The sequence below is a fragment of the Leptonychotes weddellii genome, chromosome 3 (genome assembly GCF_054177405.1).
Source record: "Leptonychotes weddellii isolate Sample4059 chromosome 3, ASM5417740v2, whole genome shotgun sequence".
In the NCBI taxonomy this organism is placed as follows: Eukaryota; Metazoa; Chordata; class Mammalia; order Carnivora; family Phocidae; genus Leptonychotes; species Leptonychotes weddellii.
This window is the reverse complement of record NC_138371.1, coordinates 104,830,101-104,851,016: the sequence shown is the minus strand read 5'-3', so window position 1 is coordinate 104,851,016 and position 20,916 is coordinate 104,830,101.

The following is a 20,916-nucleotide window of genomic DNA, read 5'->3' as shown; positions in this document are numbered from 1 at the left end:
TCTTAAAACAGATCTCAACTTGATATATTTGTAAAATCACTTTTTTCAGCATGTCTGTGCTTCTCATTAAGAAAGAAAAAAAAATAGGTTGATGATTCAAATGTGTTTCCAAAGGGACATCAAAATTGTCATAGTATTATTAAACAGATATCTTTTCAGTGATCCTATCGGCTGCCTGGTTTTATAGACTATCAGAGTGACCCAGAAAAATCTCACCAGAGAATCCTCCCTAATTAATATGCTTATGAAAGTTGAATTAAGCAATTTGGAAACAACAGGACTAAGTCTCAAATTAAACTCGTAAAAATGGCCTGATTCTCAAACCCTTAAGGTTTAAGCCAGGAAAAGCCAATTTGGTTTCCTCCTGTGGAAATGTTCCTCTGGTCTGGCCTGGCCATCAAGCAGTTCTGTTCCCCAAGCCTCCAGGAGACTCTTTCTCTTCCAGGGGGTTGGGGGCCTGGGCTGTGGCACCAGCTGGTGTCCAGCCTCTACTGGGAACAGGTCAGTGAGCAAAACCACAACAGGTCTGCACACACGGGCCGTCTTGGATGGGACTAGGCTCGAGAAGTCACAGCATTAAATGGCTATTCGACTCTAGTATTTCTTACCACAAGTCTTCCATTAACACCAATGTCTGAGTGGTAAGTTAAAAACATTTCTGGGGGCGCCTGGGTGGCTCAGTCAGTTAAGCGGCTGCCTTCAGTTCAGGTCATGACCCCAGGGTCCTGGGATCGGGCCCCAAGTCGGCCTCCCTGCTCAGCGAGAATCTGCTCCTCCCTCTCTGTCTGCCCTTCCCTCCGGCTGGTTCTCTCTTTCTCTCTCTCAAATAAATAAATAAAATCTTTTTTAAAAAAATAAAAATAAATAAAACATCTCCATATAAGAAAGAGCCTCCACCCCACCAGGCCTGATTGTCTTACGGAAGTCACACCTGCAGAGCCAAAGGCTCTCATCTGCCCTTTGCAGGAGCTCGTGTTTGCCTGGTCTGAGGTCCCTTCGTCCTTTAGGTGTCTTCCTGAGAGTCAGAGACACTTCTATCTGCTTCGACATCCCTGTGGGCCGTTACGCGCACCACCACCATCACTTGGTCCCAGGCACTAACTCGGCTGCTCCCCTCAGACCGCCTCTGCCCAGGGCCCTGGACACTAGGACGCTACCACTGCTGCTCCTGCCCGCACAGCTGTGCTCTGCTGCCCTGTTCGGTCCACACTGCTCTACACTTCTGACACTCTGGGGACAGCTGCCTTCTCCAGAATTCTCGCCAAGTCCACTCTGCCTCTCTAGACAGCTGCTCCATCCCTGCCACTCTACCCACACCTGCCTGGTCTCTGCCCCGCTGTGGCACTGCCTTGCCCTGCATGGCAGGCCTGGGACGATGTTCTTGGTGTTTGCAGGGCCCGCTGCCAGCATCTGGGGCCCCTAGATATAGAGCCCTTAGTTTTGATCCTGCTCTTTCCTCCCCCAGAGTACACACCTATCCAAAGGGGGTCTGGATCTGAAAGGGGTCTCAGAACACTGCAGCCGTGGATGCCACTTCCCTCAGCCCTCAGGCCTTACTGTTGGGGGAGCCCTCCTCCCTGCTGGTCCTCCCCCGGGGCCCAGGCTTCAATGTTAGCGGCCCTGATTTTACCTGACACGCCTGCATGTCTGAATCTCCAGCAGACACACTGCACCTTTTTTTTCCCAGTCCTGAGTCCCCCTAGCCAATGCGTTTCAGATATTCGAGCAGGGGTTTGAGATGACCACAAATTCAATATAAGTTAATAGTGTGACGTAAGCGCTAAAAATGCTAATGCCATCTTGAGCTGAAGACCTGCACGTCTGGCATCCAGATGGAGAGAAGGAATCGTGCTGTCATACTGTGCATTGCCTATGCCCACCTCAGGGCACCACGCTCAATTTGGAGAAATGTACTCTTATTTATTTTTATCTTTTTAGGTGAAGATAAATGCAAATAATTTGATTTTTTGGGTATTATATGCAACTGAGGAAATGCACTTTTTAAAAAAGATTTTATTTATTTATTTGACAGAGAGAACGCACAAGCAGGGGGAGTGGCAGAGGGAGAGGCAGAAGCAGGCTCCCCGCTGAGCAGGGAGCCCCACATGGGGCTCGATCCCGGGACCCTGGGATCATGACCTGAGCCAAAAGCAGCCACTTAACTGACTAAGCCACCCGGGCACCTCAGGAAATGCACTTTTAAAGAAAACTTTAACTACAGTTAGTCTAGAAAAGAATTCTAATGGTGAGAGACTGAAAGCAATGCCGTTTAATGAATAATTGAAGGCCTCAGGATGTTCCGAGTAGTAGAACAAACAGGGAAGGTTACCAAGCCTATGAAGGTGTCAGCTGGTTCTGTGCTGCTCAAATGGGAAACCAGGTGGAATATCTAAATATTACAGGAAGCTAAATTCAACTAAGTATCAACGTTTTCTATCCCTCCTCCCTCCCCCCCCATTATCCTTCTCTTCTTTCCTTAACCCACTCCAATTCCTTTTTCTTTTTGTTTCTAACGATAGATCTGCCCAACAAGGGAATCTCTGGCCTGGTAAGGTAGTGATCTCCCCTTAACCTGGAGCATTCAAGCAGCTACTGAATGACACTGTCCAGTGATTTGCAGGAAAACATGTGCTCGAATTAGGTGGGATCCTAGCCTGGAAAAGCTCTAACATTTCCTCAAACGCTGAGGTTCTTCTCCCAGAGCTGTCCCAGCAGAATAGACTCCCTAGGCTACCATGGGTCGATGCATTTTAATGTGGCTTCTTTTCTAATGGTCTAAATATACTTTCCTCACAGAAGAATTAGAGAAACAGGAGAAAGCAAAGCACTAGGAGACGCATGAAGAATCAACACGGCTGCTATCCTTCCTTAGTCTCCCACTCACCATCCATTTGACTAAGGGTGTTTTCTGGGCGTCGGTTCTCTTTTTACCTTGTATGTGTTGCAAATCTATTGAGCTGAGTGTTTTCTTCCAGCGAAGGTGTTCCCTGAGAGTTTTCAAAGGAGAGACTGGGGACCTGCTGGTAGGAAGGCAGCATGAGGAATGTCTCAAGGAAAATGAAATGGAGAGGTTTCATCCAGCGGTGATTTTCTGCACGGTAAGACTCTACAGTCCAAGTAGGCAAGGGAGCCACGAGACGCTGGCAGTCTGGTCCCCCCACCTTACACTCCCTGCTCATCCTTAGGAGGTGACCATCATTACATGGCATAGCTGTTTTTCCATAAATCCTAAATCTTAAACTTAGGTTAGTGCGTGTTGGTGGGGGGCCAGGGGGTGGAGTCTATACCAACAGGACAGAAAGAAGAAAATTACCTCTGAAGAGGTCATGCAGAAGGCACAGGAAGTTCCCATGGCTTGACAAGTTCCCCCGTGGGCAGGCCCGACTTTGAAGTGGGCTTCCAGGTGTGTCAGGGAGGAGCCCTTTAATACTCCATAAAGGGAAGGCCACTTTGTGGACAGCCCGGCCAGGGTCTCCTCTCATCTCCTGCTCAGAGGAGTGGGACGTGGAGAGGAAAAGAAGTAAACAAAGCTCTAAGCCACGGGGACAGCGAGAGAGGGGAGCCACCCTCTCCCTACAACCCTCTGTTCCCCCCTCCCAACTCCCCCCACCCCATCCCGTGCCCCCTCAAGACCTTTCTGTTGACAGGAGTATAGAAGGTCAGCATCCTAAGGTCACAAAAAGGTACCAGGGGACTCTTCAATCTCTAGAGATTTCTCTGAGGAAGAGAGATGCATAGAAACTCATTCTGAGGATCTTTCCTAAATCTTTAGACGCCACGGCTCCTTGGTGACACAAAGAAAGTTAAATGAGATTCGAAAGTTCAGTGGGAGAATCGGAGAGGCCCTGGCTCGTGGAGGGTTTTCTCTTTCAGGCAGTAGACAGGCCCGGCCCGCCCAGTCCCTGTGGAATTTTCTGGGGGCTTGCTCGGGCGCCTGCTTTCAACTCAGCTTCTGAAGTTAGTCTGAACAATGGAAACAATTCCTTTCCATGATTAAAATCTTCCACCCTCTAAAATTAGTCCCAGGAAATTAGAACACCAGTAATTGTAGGAGGCTACACAATCCCAGCAATTTAAAGTAGAGTCATTTACGGAAATCACCAAGGCGAAGTCCTCAGAAGGTATTTCCTCATGAGTTTTTGTCCTATAACTTGAGGCCACTGAAGGGTCATCAAATCTCAATGGCTCTCAGTCTCCCAGTTATTAAATCCATCCCAGTTAAGAGATAACACAGGAATTGTTAGCAAAGAGAAACTGTGACATTCTGGCCTTTCTTCATACCGAGGATGGTGGATTCATGTGTCCTGTGTCTGCGTGTGTGTGTGTGTGTGTGTGTGTGTTTAATTAGGGACTTGAGAATTCAAGACTCTGCCCTTTGTTTTCTTTGCCATTATTTTTTTTTTAAATCACAAATAGAAAAATCAGGATCATATTCTCTCCCTTTAACAGTGTCCATGTGTAAAACCTAATAACATAAGAACTCTATATAGCAATATGCATACATATGATGGATTCTATTAAAAGAGTCTGACAATTTAGCTTTGCAAATGAGCCATCATAAAAAAAAATGGCTCTACATTTTGCTTGTATGTGTTTTTCTTGAATGTACTGCACTTTTCTTGGAAAGCACTAGCTTTTTCTTCTCTGGCTAAAAAAAAAAGGAAAATAAAAGAAAAAAGAAAGAAAAAAGAAAAGGAGGGCTAAGGAGAAATGGCTGTGGGCTGGAAAGGGGCAGGTACCGGTATTCGGAGATGGTGTCACCCATCCCTGGACCCAGGGAAGCTGGTGCACGGTCTGGCTTCTTCATGGCAGTGGAGTTGAGGTGGGGACAGGGGAACTGGGCAGATAATCTGAAGGGGTTCAACCTTAGTTTCCTGCCCTGCAGTCTGAGCTATTGAAACCTACTCCCGTAGGTGTCAACCCATTTCTGAGGCACTCCCACCTCTTCACCTTGGTCCAAGTTCACCTTCCTCTGTCTTATCTTCTCTGTATAACGGTTGGTTCCAAAGCACAAAGCACAGGCTGCAGGACTGGAATCCCAAGCAGCTACCCAGCCAGGTCCAGGCTCTCCTCTAGCACATGGTTCAGCCATTCCAAAATGCTCTCTCCTTCCCGGATTCAGCCATGCTTTCCTCTACCCAGCAAATATTTATTGCACCTTTACTGAAAGAAGTATCTTGGGAACGACAGAGATGCCATAATGAACAAAGAGAGAGAGCCCTTCCTCTCCCTGAGCTGACAATCTCGTGAAGGCAGGCACAGTCATCAAATTACACAAGTAAATGTAAAATCACAAATTGTTCTTGGTCCTAAGAAGGGAGTGACAAAGTGCTATGAAAATCCACGTGGTTGGGTACTTTTACTTGGTTTGAATGGTCAGGGAGCCCTCCGGGGAGGGGACCAGAAGACAAGGTGTCAAGGCCATGGAGACCACGAAGGGAGGGGTCAGGGCGGGCACCACCACAGCCCGAGGCAGCTGCTCTTGACCCCACTCGAATGTCCTGCCCGCTCCCCTGCACCCCGTGAAACCCTGCTTCTCCGTCAAGCCCCACTCAAATGATACCCCCTAAGGGATCCTGCCTGGACCTCCAAAGTGAACTACTCACTCCCCCTTCTTTATCCCATCTTAGCAAGCCAGTACAAAGCCCCTATTCCGTGTCAAGCACTGAGTGGGCATTAGATCACCGTGGTGGATGAGACAGAGGCCTCTCCCAGTTTCAAATGTAGGTTTTATAATTATCCGGGTATGGTTTGGCCAACAGATTTGCCGACGACTGTCACTGAAAAGATAATTTCCGACTCACAGTTCCCAAGGAGAGGGGACACACCATGATATGCAGGGCCCCATGGGGAAGCACCAGGGTCACTCACGAGGCAGGGGATATGGGGGGAAATGTGGGTGAGAGACTTGATTGCCATCTCTGTGGGAAGAACCAGGCAAGCAGTCTAGGACTGACTAACTTGAATAATTTCAATGGATTCTGGGGCACAGGAGCTGCCCTGAGTTGTCTGAGCCGAGGTGATTAGGGCAGGGGAATAGTGACCCAGTGTGTGACAGCTTGATAAAGGAGGCAGTGGAGGTGGGGCGGGGGGGTTGTCGCTGGGCAGGTCTGAGCGTAAAGGGTATGCTCACGGGCCAGTCTTCACGATCTCTAGGAATTAGCTAGTCCTGGGAAGGGCAGCCCCTGCAGGGTCTGCAAGGTCCCAGATGTCAAAGCATCAGAACAAAAAGACATGTTTAAGACCTCACCCTCAAGGTTTAGCTGTTTAGCTGGGGAGATGGAAAAGACACAAAAAAATGCAACACGGAGCTGAGCATCCCGTCAGGGCACCTAGCCGGGCTTTGTTGGGTCAGGGGCTTCCCAGTGGGGGCGAGGTCTGGACTGAGCTCTGAAGGATGAACAGGGGCCAGACAGTGGAAGAAGCAGCAAGGACAGAGATAGAGAGGGAGTGGAACCATCTGGTCAAGGGATGTTGCCCAAACTTGCCAGAAACCCGAAAGTGAGAAGATTGCCACTGAGACTAGAGGCCAGTGAGCTCCAATTGTGAAAGGTTTGCCACAGAAGCTGAAGTGATCCTAAAGGCAAGAGGAATCTTAGCAGGTTTTTAAGGAGGTGAGTGATGTGCCTGGGTTTGCGTTCTAGAAGATCATTTGGAAAGGAGTTGGGAATAGCAGAGAAGCGTGTAGTACTTGAGGCTACCGTACCAGTGGCGGAGAGAGGGTGAACAGATCCCAGCATCCAGAGGGACTGGTCCAGCCTGGCTCCCGGGCTCCCTGCAACACGACGCGGCGGGGTGCAGCGGGTGCAGGGGTACAATAAAGCACGTCAAGGCAGCCTGGTCCGGCAGATGACACATGGAGTTTTAAGTCAGATCCTGGCACAGGAGCCTCATCTTTTATGGGTTGTATTGTTTTAGGTAATTTACAAAGTAATTATGAGTATTCAGGTCACTGGGATCATGTTTACCTCAGAGGTGCCTTACGAGGACTGAGATAACAGGTATGAAAATGCTGCACAAACCGGCAAAGCACTGCTCACCCGTTTTCTGGATTAATTACTACCGTCACTGCTCTCAAGCCGTCCAGGCCTCTGTCTGCCAGAGCAAGGAGACTACGGTCCCTGCAGTTCAACGCCCCCCTGAGCAGCTGTGGCCTGTGCATGATGGACAGAGCGGCTGGCAGTCTCTGTGGCCACTGGCACTTGCTCTCCCCATCTTCCTTAGAAACAGAGCTCTGAATTTATTCTGGATAAGCTGCAACTTCTGACCAGTGAAATTTCACTGGAAGTCGGTGGAACTTCCCGAAGTGCTCCTTAGAGGAGAAGATTCAGCCCTCATTCATATTTCTGGTTGGAACTTAGCTGAGATGACTGGGGTTCTTGCAGCCACCTTAAACTATGAAGAGAAAGCTTTTTTTTTTTTTTTTTTAAATCAGGGCAGAGACTTGGAAAAAGCCTGGGTTCCCTGTGGCTGCAGCAGCACCTGAGTCCTGGACATTCTTTCTCTGGGCTGATTAACATGAGGAAATGAAAATTTTCCCATCCGGTGTCACCTACTTTTTTTTCAGGTCTTTGGAACTCACAGCCAAACCTAGCCTGAAGTGATACATCAGATAATAAGCTATCAGTAGTTTTATCTCTGAATATAAAGGGTAAAGTGGGTTACATATGATATATATTCATAAAGTCATAATCATATCAGAAGTTTAAAGAGGGACCAATTGAGGGAAAAACCCAAATCTAACCTTTAAAAAACTCATTGCATTTACTTTGTCAGAATCTTCTATGAAGAAGTAAATATTTTGAAAATTTCCTGAGAGAAATAATTGTGAAACTATTTCACTTACAGTAAAAAATATCAATATTTCTTTTTCTTTTTTTTTAACCTATCTTTACTACAAGACTGGTTGTTGTAAAAATTTTTAATTCATCTCCTTTTAAAAGCATTTCAGAGCAACTTGCTCAAGAGAATTCTTAAGGAAGCAGGAACAATGTCATTTCCCTGGGTCTACTTGAAAAAGAATTGAATGAATTTCATTTGCCTTCTTTCCCCACAAACTTCATTTTGGACTAAGACAAGGTATGGAAAATTTCTATGAAGTGTCTGACATTGCATTAGGTGGAAAAGAAAGAAAAACGAAAGAAAGAAAGTTGTAAAGAAAGTACAAACTGTCTATCAGACTTTAGGGATGAAAGCTATAATATATATATATAAAATTTATATATGCATATATACACATATAATAAGATATATCTAATTAGGTTTTCACCATTAGGTGGAAAAGAAAGTTGTAAAGAAAGTACAAACTGGTCTACGGCTGTACCAGCCTGAAGGCGCCAGATCCCGTCTGATCTCGGAAGCTAAGCAGAGTCCGGAAAAAAAAAACAAGAAAGTACAAACTATCAGACTTTAGGGATGAAAGCTATAATATATATAGCTTTATATATATATAATCATATATATAATATATATTATATATGCATATATACATATATAATAAAATATAGATAATTATATAATAAGATATAAAAATAAGTATATAATGATATATATATAAATATAATAAAACGTGAAAAAAAAAGCAAGCACTTGCCTGGAGCCTATAAACAGAAGTTTAACAATAACAAGGAAAGCATTGCCACTTTCTAAAAAATCCATCTTTATCTACCTGGTATGCTGAACTGTGTTCCCAAGATTCCTATGTTGAAGCTCCAACCCCTAATGTGACTACATTTGGAGATCTGGCCTTTAATTAGGGCTAAAAGAAGTCATATGGGTGGACCCTAATCCAATATGACTGGGGTCCTTATAAGAAGAGGGAGAGACCCCAGGGATGGGCACCACAGGAAAAAGGCCATGTGAGGATAAAGCAAGATGGCAGCCGCCCACAAGCCAAGGAGAGAAGCTTCACGCAAACCAAACCTGCTCACATCTTGATCTTGGACCTCCAGCCTCCAGAACTGCGAGAAGTCAATTTCTCTTGTATTATAAGCCACCCAGGCTGGGGAACTTTGTTATGGCAGCTCTAGCCAGCTAATACAGTACCTTCTCCTGTTCCTGCTATGGCTGCAGTTGCAAAGGAATGCTTTTGTTATCAACACAGACAAGATTCTAAAGCAGAGATAAGAGTTTGCCATCTGGAGCAGATTTTCTACTCTGACATCTGTCCAGTCAGTAGCCCACCGTCCACTCTGCACCAGGGTGTTTCCATCCCCGACCTCCCCACCCCCCCGCCACCCCGACTCCTCCGTCTTTGCTTATTAGCAACAGCCAGCTGACTCCTATGTTACAGAGAAAACTTGGAGCCAACATATGGGAACTCCCACTTCTCCAGACACCGAGTCGAGAATTCTGTCTCCATCTACACCCTGTTCCAGTCTGTTTTTCCTCCTGTCACTCAAGAAAAGCCATTTCTCTTCCAAGCTCAGATAATCATGTGCCTGTGTCCTGGAGCCTGTCTATGCCCACACCCTCCTCTGTCTGAACTTCCTTCCATTGATCTACTCTTCCCCGTCTGGTTCACATTCTTCCTCTTGCTTCTCTCTCTCTCCCTCTTGTCTCTTTCTCTCTCCCCATCTCTCCCTACCTCCCAACCTCCCTCTCTCTCTGTCTCTCTCTCCCCCTCCTTCCTTCCCTCTCTCTTTCTCTCTTTCTTGCCCCTTTCCTTTCACAGCCAACCTTCTTTAAAGGTCTTTCTGTATTTGTGGTCTTCATTTCCTAGCTTCTTCTCACTTCTCAGCTGACTCCAGTTTAGGCCGTGCCCTTGCTGAGGTAGTGAAACCACTCTGGCTAAGGTGGCCCATAAGCTTGGTGATGCTGAGCCCAGTTGACCCGCCAGCCAGGTTCAGCCTCGGTCCACACTTTTGACTTAGAAGGCTGTCTGCCCTTTCTGTGAGCAGCCACCTCTGGTTTTCCTCCTCTTTCCTCCTGTGTCCCTGGCCACTCCTTTACCACGTGGTGTCCAAGTTCATCATCTTCCACCTGGATGTTTCATTCTGAAGTTCCTACAACATGAAGTCCTAGGCCGTCTCCACATCTTTCTCTCCCCATGCCCCAAAGTCTACCAGATGGCCAGATGAGGGTGGATTTTTCCCTGCAGCTCAGCCCTCATACCTGACCCTGGTGGTGTTACCAGGTGACGGCGCCGTAGCTCCTGATTTGACATGAACCACACTGAGCTGACGATTCCCCCCCTCCCACCACAGCGACAGCCCACTCCTCTTCAGCGCTGGGTATTTTCAGTGGTCCCACAGGCTGCGGTGTTTCAGTCAGCCAGATAGATGTCCAGAGGTCAACCCTGCACCTCCTTCTACCTCACCCCTGCGTCCAAACCATTGTCAAGTCTGCCAGTTTTTCCTCCGAAAAAATTGTTCATTCCATTAACTGTCTTTCAGTGCCATAACCTCCAGGCTTTTTCCGGCTACCACTGTCTTTGTCCTGGACCCTCCTGATGTCGCCAGCACAGGCTGTTATCCCAGCCTCTTCAACCTGCTCTCCCGCCAGAACGAGACTTTGGAGATGCAACTATACTCATGTCACATTTCCCTCCACCCACCCGCTGAGCCTCTCCACTGCACCAGAGTGATGTCAAAACCCCAAACCCAGCCCCTAAGCGGCTACACAAACAGGCCCCAGTCCATCCTTCCCATCCCACCAGGCTTGGCAATTTGGGCCCAAGACACGAAACTTTATTTCACTCTCAGCTCTATTTCTATCTTATTGATTTTAAGGGCTCTTTATGGAGTCACAGCATTAACTTTCTTCCGAGTATGTTGCAAAGATTTCCTAGATTTCGGCTTTTAGGACCGAAATAGCCATGTTTGCTGCACCCTTACAGAAGGTCACAGATAACACCCACAAATGATTCCTGATGCCTCCCCAGCAAGGCGGAAGCACATCGTCTGCTCTACCCAGAGAGCCCCAGTGAGCCACCAGGCCTCGGAGTGAAGGATACAGGTTGCAGGACAAATCTCAAAGCCTGCAACCTATAAAATGAAGTTTTAGAAATAACCAACTTTTAGCGACAGGAAATAGCAGACATCCTTTTTGACGAAGGCACCGAACTTTCAGGAAAATGGCACTACAGAGTTTCTTTCTGAACGTCTGTGAATCTTATTCAAAGCAGACTACAGCAATATGGTTAGGATTGATTGCCTCCCATCCTAATTTTAGCTCAGAAGCATTCAATGCAGCTGAATAGGCACATTTCACATTATTGTATTTCCCCCACGAGCATTCTTGTTCCTACAGTGACAGCCATATTATTTTTCTCTTTCATATAGAATGTGGGCCTGGCAGAACCAGCCATTGTTCTGCCATATCACGTGGCCCCCCTCATTATTTTCCTTTCTCTGTGCAGCGAGTGGGCAGGTAAAGGGCCCAGGAGGAGAGAATCAGTGAAGAAGAGAGAGAGAGATGAGCACACAGTTGCCCGCTTGCCCCTGACAGAGGAGCAGGACGGGGTAGAGGTGGGTGGGCTGATGGGGGCGGTGAGCTTAAATATTTTATCTCAGCCTTTTCACTGAAGATGTTCAAAGTGAGACCAGCTTCTGTCATCCCTCTACCAACCGAGAGAGGCACACTAGGCGTCCTGAAGCCTTGAACCCCAAAGGCGACTCTGGGGGATGCCGAAGTCTTTTACCAAGTAAATACTCATGTTCAGAAATAGCCTTCTTCATGCTGAAGATCAAATATTGTAGCTGTTTTACAGCACTGTGTCTCTTCGGCTCTCCCAACGTATTCATCCTCCGTGGTTCGGGACAGCGTTGGGGGAAAGAGGTGGCTGAATTTTAATGCCCTGAGTCCAAAGTGCATTGACTGTGTCAGGGCCCGGTAATATGCATCTGCTCTTATGTGTCTCAACAGGGAGTAAGGGCAGAGGTGTAGAGCTGGAAGTTCGGTGGCTCTGCTCTTTAAGTAACCTCACAACTGAGGAAGGCAGGGGAGCTCGCGGGATTCTCCTGCAGGAATGGGACCGAGGCTTCCTCCCTTCTGCTGTAAGACAAGGGTCCCCTTTACCTCCCCGTGAGGCATTTGGGTCTTGTGGCCAAGCAGCAGCTTTGAAATCAACCAGACCAGGGTTTCAGTGTGAGCTCTGCCCCTTAATAGCCCCGCGACCTTCACTTTGCTACTCTTCACCTCTGAATCTTCACATCCTCTCCATAAAATGAGGAAAATTCCCGCTTTGCAGAGGAGACTTTGTATGGAGACTAAAAGAAGCAAAGTGTGAAAAGCAGCTTAAATATAGCCTACAAAACAATAAGTTAAATTATACGGTTAAGAAAAGTCAAGATAAAATTCTAAACTTAGATATCTTGAGGATATTATTTATTTTACTAGAGCGACATTTTCTTCATTTAGTCCCTCAGTGAGTATTTATTGGGCACCAGCTATTGCCAAGCACTGTTCTGGGCACTCGGGGTATGTTAAGTGTCTGCTAGTACACATTTAGCCCGTGGGATACTCGGGCCAGGTCAGGGGAAAGCACTGACGTGTAGTGTTTGCCAGTTACTGTGATGTAAGTACTCCCACCATGGCCAATATCAAACGACCCAGGAGACAGAGTGGGGAAGAGATGCCCACGATCAGCCGTGGCTCCAGCACAGCATATGAAACATCAGCTATGCTACTGCTCAAATTTTACCTACACATAAAGGGCCAAAGCTCATGAAAAAACAAACACAAACCCCCCCCCCAAAGAATTCACGCTTCTCCAAAATTGTAAGTGGCTTATTCTCTTTACTCTGGTTTTACTTAAAGCAAAGAGGACACATGCTGAAGGAGGGAGAACCTGCCCTGATTTCTCTTTCCGGGGCACAGCTGGGGTGTCGCCTTGCTGTCCTGGCTCAGGGCAGGAGGCGGCCAACCGGGGAACAGGAGCTCCACTGTCGCTTTCCGTGTCCTTGAACCTTTGCAGTGCGCTTGCACATTCATGACACAACACATCGGTGACCTCCCCAGGAATCATCGTCCCAGTTTCAAGGGGAGTAAGGGTGAGCGATCGCAGGAGGCCAAGGACCGGGAAGTTTTATAGCTCCTGGGACACAGCTCTATGGCTGTACTAAATATTTCCTGGACTTTCTTTTTTAATACGAAGCAATAAAACCAGGGGAGAAAATGAACAGGACAGGCTTTTTGCCAGTCTGGGAGTTTGCGGCACTCTGTGTTTGCCACACTCCTCTTTACAAAACTAGGCCCAGTCCCCTGAGGATAAAGAGTCAAGAGGGCACATGGGGGTGCTACCAAGCAGGCCCCTGGTGCGAGAGCGGGGCGGGCTGGTGGCTTTGTTAAGGGGCCTTCCTCACCGAAGCCGACCTGAGCAAACAGAAGGGTCTGTCCGGAAGCAAACCTGTTTGACCCATATTTGACCCCAATTCACTGGCTACTTGAATTTGTAATAGGCAGATATCTAGCTGTGATTACTGGATTCCACTCAATCTGCCATGAAGCTGTTTTGTAGTAACTACTGCCAAGAGCATCTGAGTCTACAGCCATGCAAATCATGCTGGGATCAAAGTGCTGTGCAGTTGCCGATTTGGTGAGTAAACAAAGGGGCACCAAGAAACACGAAGCACTCCTTTCTACTCCAAAGATCCATGGAGAATCCAGGAGAGCCTCAAATGCCCTGCGCCCACCACCCCCAGGCTCTCCCAGGTGACCTCAAGACCAGTGGGAACAGTAGCCTCTCTTCCAGGCGGGTTCGTCTCCTTGACTGCATCCATTCCCAGGCAGATCTGCACGCTCAGCAAGAGCCTGGGGTCGTGGAGTCGGACGGCCGGGCCCAGATCCTGGCCCCCTGTTTACTAGCTGTTTGACTTTGGGCCAGTTCCTTAATTTCTCTCTGCTTCTTCAACTGTAGAATAGGGTTGTGAAAAGTACCTGCCTCCCGGAGCTATTGTGAAGATCCAATGAATTATTATGTAAAGCATCTAATACCGAACAGTGTCTGGCACATAAATATGATGTACATGTTAGCTACTCAAGGGAAGGAATTTGAAACGGGTCTGAGGGATTGTTGGTAGCCTTCAACTGAATGTTGGGTTTACGAGAATTATTTGATTCTATAGGATGTGCACCTTTGTTTCTCATTGGCTAGGATATTTCACGGCTCTGTGGAGATACAAGTTAATTTGTAGAAAGAGAGAGCTAGGCAAATAATTCTGCCCCAGAAATGTATACTGTGACCCATGGAAGGACAATTGATCGTCACCCTGTGGCTATGGGCTTCTATCCATTGGCACACCCCTTTCAGCATTCCTGGTCTGCATTAAATGTGTGCTCTTGAGTTCCCTTTTGAACCAGTTGTAATATCTTACTGCTTTTTTCATTAATCAGTACATCACATAAAATTTGACACGTTTTGATTTTATATTTATTCTTTCATAAAGTTTCGTCTTTAATGCTATCTTCATCTTCCTCACCTCTCCTTTACCTACCCATTCATTCCACAAATATTGTTGCATGACCAGTGTGTACCAGGCTGTGTAGAAGTTGGAATTTGGTATTTCAAAAGCACTAATTGTCTTATCGTATTTGAGGCATCATTGTTTTCCTAAGGGCTTGGTACTGACCACATTGTTCAGATACAGGCATGCCTCTTGGTGTTCTTCTAACAATCAGAGAAGGCTCTTCTCTTTTTCATTTTCAAAAGGTACAAAGAGTTCAGAAATACACAATGTGTTTCATCGTCATCTCACTTTTCCTACCCTTAGCCTTTTTTTTTTCTTTAAGCAGAGTGCCCATTTTACCAGCCTACCCTGAAGATAACGTGTCTACTATGGGCAGGTCTTCTAAAAGTACCAGCTCCTTAGAGAGCATATTGAGAACATTAAATTGCTTTTAGATAAAAGAGTCATACCAAGGGGTCACTAGTCCATTTGATCTCTTAAAATTTCAAGTATAAAAGTTAAAAGAAAATGCACACTACAGGAAACCCAGTGCCAGCGAACTCTGTTAAAGCTTTGATTCTGTTCTCAACTCACATTTCACAGTTGAGCTGAAATTAGCCCAAACTTGCCTTTGCCACCCAAGTTCATCAAAATGGGAAAACCAGGGGGGCTGGGGAGAGGGCACAGGCTTGAGGTGAGTCTTTCCACCCCTCACACTCAGCTCTACTCCAAGGCTGTCTTTATGGTTGGCCATCGTCTGGAAGAAATCAGCTGGCCTATCAGTTCTCAGACTGAAAGACCGTGGAACGTAGAGGAGACCTGAGGACCCTGGACGCAGACACCGCAGCCTGAGAAAGTTCAGGGGAGACCCTGCTTTCAGATACCACCCGAAAACACATCCTGACCTTCGGGGGACTGCAAACGCTCATCTTGGTGGGGTTAGTTTCAGTCAAAGGCTGGCATGGCACAGCTGCATGAGTGAGGCCCGCCTAAGAAAACAAATACTGGTTACAGGGGGATTTCATGCCGTTAACTGCAGTGGGTGGAGGCTGGAGGGCAGTATCTTTTAATGAGTTTTATTTGAAAGACTAACTTGGTGTGGTTGTCACGACAGTTGTGTTTGTGGCCAGGCTTGTACTGCTAACAGATGGGCACCTGGCAGCCCTTTCTAATCCAGGCAGACACCACAGGAGGAGTGACCGGGCTCAGTGATCCCAGTGTTAACCTTACACAAACCATCCCCTCCACCCTGTGTTAATAAACAGAACATTTTAGGGCTGCTCTGGTCAAGACCCTAGCAGAAATATTCAGCCATTCCTCCCTTTTCATCTCTGTTCGCCCTCTGAGAATTCATTTAAAAAAATTCTTCTGCAGAGAATCACTGCCTTAAAAAAAAAAGTTAGAAAATAAAAGGGACTATTTTACCAAAAAAAAAAAAAAAAAACCCATCTGCAAATGCCCTCTCCAGCCATCAAGTCACCTGCCGTGTTAGGATCTCCATGAAAGGGAAATAAGGCTAGAGAAGAACTGTGGTAGCAATCTGGCATTTAGGGACATCAGTGTCAGATGAGAACTTAACATCCTAGCATTGGTTTTGGGAGATCAGTTTTAGAGAACTGCTTTGTACTTTAAAAACAAAACAAAACAAAAACCTGTGGAGAGCAGCTCAGGATTTCACATCTAGGCACCAAGCTTGCTTTTAAGGAAGCAAAACTTCTTGAACTTTGCTGTATTTTAAAACAGAACATTATGACACATGCAGACATACACCCAAACAGACTCAGCCAGCCAGCCGTGGAAATAGAGTAGGGGAACACCCAGGAGCGAAGTTCTGGGAACTTCTGGTACATCCGTATGCAAATCATTTCAGAGAGGCAAAGGCTGAGTTCCAGGGCAAGGGATTTCCATTTCTGCGGTGGTCTACCTTCACACCAAGGGAACTGACCACACGCCTCTTTGCTCAGATCATTGCATGTCAGGGTAAATCTTCCTTACTGCTCTGTTATCACAAAAGGAAAGTCATCAGGGAACACTGGGTGTACGTTCTCAGTGACTCTCCATGGACTGATAATAATCGTTCTTTTTTACTTTGCCTTTTTAAAGAGTCTTGTGCAACATGTAGAATGACAATACGAACCGTTGGAACAAATAACTTTTCAAATAGTTCCCAAGTACTCCACCTACATTTTCAAAGACCAAAGAGCTGCTCCCAAAGAATTTGGTGAATTTAACCGTTTCTCAAGACGAAACTTGTAAAGGATTTCTCCTTCAGCACAGACACATGACGTCCTGAGCCAGCTAACCTGCAAATAATGAGATTTCCTGAGAAATCTATCAGTGAGTGTTGTTTTTCACATCAATCACAAAAGAAAAATTATTCTAGCAAAAAGGCCGGGGTGGGGGGGATGGTATCAGAATCAATTACTCTAATGCCACATATGTCTTAAAGTATTTTTAAATATTTGCCAACAAAAATAAAGACTGAGTTATGGTAAGTGAATATTTTACCAAAGTCATCTGTGCATGGTAATTTACCTGCTTCCATATGCTACCTTTCAATGATGCTTCTGATTAATAGAACACAAAACAGGACAAAGGCCGAGTGGGAGGTGAAGGACCTGCGGTCTCAGACTCGAGGACAGATAGGACAATTGTTGAGGCCTAATCAATTTTTTTTTAAGTCAGCTTAATGCACAGCATCTCTAGGGAGCCCCAGCTGGGGATCAAGAGGAATGAGGTCAGGTACCTGTGCTCCTGGCTCCCTCCCTGTAAGTGGCACCCATGGTGGCCCATTCCCAAGACTGAGGCACTCTGGCACTCTTCTCAATATATGCCTCACTACACACAGCCCCTCCCTCCTCCCTTTGTCTCTGCTGTTAATATAGCCCTGCAGTTTCTGGAACCATGTACTTCACAATCCTGCATGCTTTCCCTACACTCTGCCCATGCTTTGTAAATGTCTCTTTATTAAACAGCCTTCAAATTAACTTGACTTGCATGTGCCACCTATCCCCTGCAGGGACCCTGACTTATGCACAACCCTATTTAACACTGATTCTTTACCTGGACCCCATGGACACCCCTAGGGATCCATTGGTAGAAGTCGATTTCAATATAATAGATGACCTTTGTAATCCTCTGTAACTTATGTATTTAAAAACATTGTTCAGGGGCGCCTGGGTGGCTCAGTTGGTTAAGCAACTGCCTTTGTCTCAGGTCATGATCCTGGAGTCCCTGGATCGAGTCCCGCATCGGGCTCCCTGCTCGGCGGGGAGTCTGCTTCTCCCTCTGACCCTCCCCCCTCTCATGTGCTCTCTCTCATTCTCTCTCTCTCAAATAAATAAATAAAATCTTTAAAAAAAATAAAAATAAAAGCATTGTTCAGTAAAAGGGTCCTTAGGCTTCACAGAATTGACAAAGAAGTCTATGGTATTGGGGTACCTGGGTGGCTCAGTCGTTAAGCGTCTGCCTTCAGCTCAGGTCATGATCCCAGGGTCCTGCAATTGAGCCCCGCATCGGGCTTTCTGCTCAGTGGGAAACCTGCTTCTCCCTCTCCTACTCCCCCTGCTTCTATTCCCTCTCTCGCTGTCTCTCTCTGTCAAATAAATAAATAAAATCTTTAAAAAAAGAAGAAGAAGAAGAAGTGTATGGTATTAAAAAAAAAGGAAAGGGGGGCAACGAAGTGAGGGGACTTTGTTCTCTCAATCGCTCAATACAGGAAGCAGTACGGACTGGAATTCACTGGCACCTGTGGGGAGGGAACAGAAGATTCCTTTGCCCTTCACATGCCTTTCTTCTCAATGTGCCTCTCCGTCACCCCCATTATACCCCAAGACGAGGTTTTCAAGCAGGTTGAAGAGAGGAAGATGTGAGAAGTTAGTTCTACTTCCCTTGAAAGAAGGTCTAGCCATCTCTCTTTACTTAACTCTGTCTCTCTGTCTCTCTCCCCTCCCCTCCTCTTCCTCCCCTTCCCCCTTCTCCCTCTTCTCTCTCTCTCTCTCTCTTCTTCTCGAGCATGCAGTGTTTAGATGAAGAAGAACCAAGTCCCACAAGGAAGCAAGAAGCCTGCCCAGTCTTTATTTCCTTCCTTTAAAATCTTCATTTACTCATCTTTTACTTGACTCAGTTCCTCCAAGGAGCTGGGATACTTCAGGCAGTGTGGCTCTCCTCCTCGGAGAGGCCCAGCCTCTCTTCCTGCTTTTTCAAAGTTCTCTTCCCTAATGTGGCTGAGAAGAATGATGAAGACAGGCCTGGGAAGCAATACCCTGCTTTCCCCAATCCCTCCCCAGCTAAGAAGGATCTTATCAAGGCTTCGGAGCCATTTTCATTTTCCCATCTGGGCCAAACAGGTCGTGCTCGCTGCTCTCCTCTGGCTTTTCTCTGAGGGAGGTCTCTACCAGCCTTTCCGTGCATTGGCCTGGAAGAAGGGGAGATAAGGCTGGGCCCTGCGGTGGCCATGGACAGATGAGCACTTGTGCACTGTTGTCGTTCATTCAGAGTAACTGCTTAAGATAATCCTCCACGGAATCGTACTGAGCCTGCTAGGATTTTTGGCAGCAGAAGCCATTGTTAACATGAAACATTAAACTCTGTCTTCTTCTGTGTTCAGGGACCTGGTTGGATGGATGTCTGATCAAAGGGAGCATTCATTGTCTCAGGGCTTTCTTGCCAGATATCACTAAAATATTACACTCATGGTTTTCACCGGTATGAGCCTCTGGTTCAGAATGGTTTCCTTCTATACGGTTAATAAATGATCATTAAATTGATCAAGTAATTAATACCAAGTAAGAAGATGAGCTATAAAATCTATAACAGATAAAGTAAATATAATTGGAAATCAGAGCAAGAGTTTTCACAGACAAGCCGATGTTGATGTGGAAACCACGTAGTATCTCAGGGGTCAGAACAAGATGGTGCAGAGCTGTGAGAAAGATCAGGTAGAGCCTTTTTTCCTAGAAACCAAAGAATAAGAGCAGGTCATATACAAGGTGATGAACTGTCAATTACAAACCAGCATATGACTAAAAACTGAATTTATGGCTACCGTGGGTTTTAAAGAAAAAATATCCAAAAGGTAGAAAAAACTCAGGTGACTTGTATACAAGCCACAGCTAACTGAAGAAAATAGGGGCATCTGGGTGGCTCAGTCGTTAAGCGTCTGCCTTCGGCTCAGGTCATGATCCCAGGGTCCTGGGATGGAGTCCCATGTCCAGCTCCCTGCTCAGGGGGAGTCTGCTTCTCCCTCTCCCACTCCCCCTGCTTGTATTCCCTCTCTCACTGTGTCTCTCTCTCTGTCAAATAAATAAAATATTAAAAAAAAAAAAAAGAAAATAGAAAGACTGAACATTGGACTCCTGGGTGGCTCAGTAGTTGAGCGTCCAACTCTTGATCTCGACTCAGGTCATGATCTCAGGGTCATGAGATCGAGCCCCTGCGTCAGGCTCCAAGCTCAGCATGGAGTCTGCTTGTCCCTCTCCCTCGGCCCCCCGCCCCCCCGCCCCCCCGCCACATGCTCTCTCTCTAATAAATAAATGAAATCTTAAAAAAAAAAGAAAGACTAAACATATACAGGAGGGGATAAGGAAAAATTTGACAGCTGAAGACCAACCAGAAGGAGGAAGAGAAGATATCTAACTGTGTCAAAATATGAAACATTCCAGAGAGCACAGAATGAATCCCACAACCTGGTATTTTCAGGCTCAGTCTGCACGAAGCAAGCAAGCAAATGTATTTTAATTTTTGGACCAAAAATTACTCTTCCTCCTTATCTCTTGCTTACATAGTGCTAAAGTATTTGTTAAAGGTTGAGGATTTTCTAAGGACTAACCTACTGCCAATTACAAAAACTTCCGTGAAAAATGCTCCCTTAATAGTTGGGGAGGAAAACTGTAATTGAACAAATATTTTAATGCAGTTGTTATTAAAAGAAACAGGTTTCTGGGCTGATAAATGAGCACTCCCATTGTTGTGCCTCCGAGAATTATTTTTGAAATAGGAGTTGAGCCCCTATGAGAGGCTCTGTTGTCTCCTCTCTGTGATTGGAAGACAACACAGATCTGCAGAGTTGGCATTTGCTTTGCATTTCCGTCACCCATTCACCCTCTAAATGCCAACTAGGCCACATAAATCTATTTTAGCCTAGGTAACTAACTTAACCTCTCAATATAGCTCAAATCTATAAAAGCAAAACAAACTGCCTATTACAAAGTGTGTAATCCTAGATAAATTTTGACTTGCCTGGTTTAGCTTGGTGGACACTTAGGCCTTGGTAATGTTCTCACCTAAACTTGTTTGGGTTAGAAGCTAAAAAAAAAACATCTTCAAGCTTCTTGCCTGAGGTGTTCTTAGGCAATCATTAGATTTAGGGGGGACCCTCAATACCTTAATCCTGAATATGGGTTCCCAAGCCATCATCTCTTCCTTCGAGATACCCACCATTGCAATGCACCTGCTTCCCATATTCCATGGCAATGCCCCTCTCTCCAAAACGCTGACTGCTGAATTGAAGAAACAAACAAACAAACAA